This window comes from Limulus polyphemus, unplaced genomic scaffold, assembly GCF_000517525.1.
Source record: "Limulus polyphemus unplaced genomic scaffold, Limulus_polyphemus-2.1.2 Scaffold855, whole genome shotgun sequence".
NCBI lineage: Eukaryota > Metazoa > Arthropoda > Merostomata > Xiphosura > Limulidae > Limulus > Limulus polyphemus.
This window is the reverse complement of record NW_013666465.1, coordinates 393056-395513: the sequence shown is the minus strand read 5'-3', so window position 1 is coordinate 395513 and position 2458 is coordinate 393056.

Sequence of the window (2458 nt, the reverse complement as noted above, 5' to 3'; positions counted from 1 at the left end):
ACCCGTCTCTGACGTAAAGAAATATATTAGATCTGCAAAGTTCTTTGATGTTTATGTATCTGGGTAGTTTGTTACGATACTGAGAGCCTCCTTTTAAATTTTCTGATTGTTGAGGTATTTTCGATCCGATATACTGAAATACACATCCGTATTCTGTTGCGGAAGGAACTAGCGTTTTTTTTGATGGAAAGTTTGGTTCTGACCGGAAGTGTATTTAGAGCTTTTAGTATGCTGAAGCGGGAATTGGCTTCATTTGTCATGTTGGTGGTGTGTTTGTTCCACGTTATTCTGGTGATATAGACGGTGTTTATAACGTTTACTATTTCAGTGGCTTTAATTGTGTTGTTATAGATTTCACTTTGGACTCGGTTCATTTCCTCGCGTCTTCTGTTTAATATTCTATTGAAAACTACAAACTGGGGGTTTAGTATTACTCTTTATTTGTAGCATCGAGCCTATATTTGTTTTAGCTGATGTTGTAGGTGTTTGACTGCTTGTAGGGGGCTTCTTCATGAACACCATATCGCTATGTCATCCACAAACTGGAATGCTTATGTATATTTTGTGTGGTAGGTCTATATCGTTTACCTATAAAATGTAAAGGAAGGGTCTGACGAAAGAACCCTGGAACATTCCAGCCTACGGGCAAAGATAATTATTCAAATTACCTTTTATTGTGACTGATCGGTTTTTAGGAAGTCTGAAATATATCTTAAATAAAATATTGGAATTACAGAATTAGCTAATTTATATTTGATTCCTCGTGCCAGACTGCATCGATAACAGTTAGAAAGCAACATTTAATGTTTCATGCTTTTACAATTGTTTCGGCGAGTAGAATAAAATGGTCAGTTGTTCGCCTACTTTTTTTCTGAAAGTTTTCGGTCTTTCTCTGAGTATTTGGTTAGTTTCTACAAATCTGAGGGATAGAATAAATGATTATTCTATTTGATAGTTTACCTACCCCACTGTTTAAACCGCTAAATTTTTTGCAATGTCAAAGCTTTTGGTTTACAAAGTGCTAGCACAACGCGACATCTTCTGGTAGGAATTTGAACTTTTGTAGTAATAACAAATATAACATTAAAATATTTCCAAGCGTGTCTTCTTTTTTTTTTTTTTCGAATTTTGAGTTTTGATAATGATGACCTTAATTGATTTTATTGTTTTTTAGTTGTACTACTCAAGTGCTTAAGTCAGACGAAGAGTGGCTGAAATGTATAAAGTCCATTGAACTAAGAAAAGAAAAACCGAAGAGAAAGACACCGCTGTTTGTAACACGATGATTAGATCGGAATAATAATTATATTTATAATAGCCATGATTACGCAGACTGCTTAACTTTGTTTCTTGTTTACTTTAGTCGTATACTGCTTGATGGTTCACTGAAACGCTTGCGTAATTTCAGTTACAGGCAATGGACAAATGTAAAAGCTGAAAAGTTTTGACAAAGAAATTGAACTTAATAACAGGGAAATAAAATGTCATTTCGAACTGATAACTTAGACCCATAAAAGCTGAATAAATAAGAATGCTCCTTAGCTTTGTCACTCTTCAAACCTTACGCTTCTAGTCAAAGAGTGATTTTTTTAAGTTAAGCACAAGGTTACACTCGGGTATCGAAACCCGGTTTTTAGCGTTATAAGTCCACAGACATGTCGCTGTGCCACGTGGGGGGGGGGGGGGTCTAGTCAAACTGATCATAAAGCTTGATTATTTTGAAACTAAAGTTCAAGTGTAATATAAAATAACAAAGCAACATTATGAGTTTACAAAGTATTTATTTAAGTAACAGTTACAAATAAAGCACACTCAAGTAAATAGCAAGTAGTAAAACAAATTGAAAAAATATTTTTTTTATAAGATATACTAAACGAAAATACAAAATAATAAAAACAAATCAAAGAGCGATAAAGAAATAATCAAGACACAACTGGAGGAGTGGCTAAGAAAGACTCGTATATACACGGATAATTATAACTCGGTCACTCTCAACATTAAATATGCTGATCACTAACAATATGTTTACAAAGAAAATAACAGACCCGCTCACCTTAAAAATAATTTCTAAAAGTGTTTTTCTGGCGGATAAAAGAGCATCTATTTCGATGTTTTAATATTTTTAAATCTAATCTGGATTAAAATAATTTAAAGATAGCCGATATGTACCAACTCAAGGATGAAAGTTCCGTGCTATGTGTTAGCACACTGCTACACAACTCCAATCCAAGACTGAGAAGTCAGTGCTAAGTGTAGCAGACGGCTACAGAACTTGTACATCAAGAGGTGACAATTGAAGAAGGAGAAGTAAATGCTAAGTGTAGCACACGGCTACACAGCTAGGCATCAGGAGGTTACAATCCAAGAATGAGAAGTCAGTGCTATGTGTAACACACAACTACACAACTAGGCATCAAGAGGTGAGAATTCAAGAATGATAGGTCAGTGCTATGTGTAA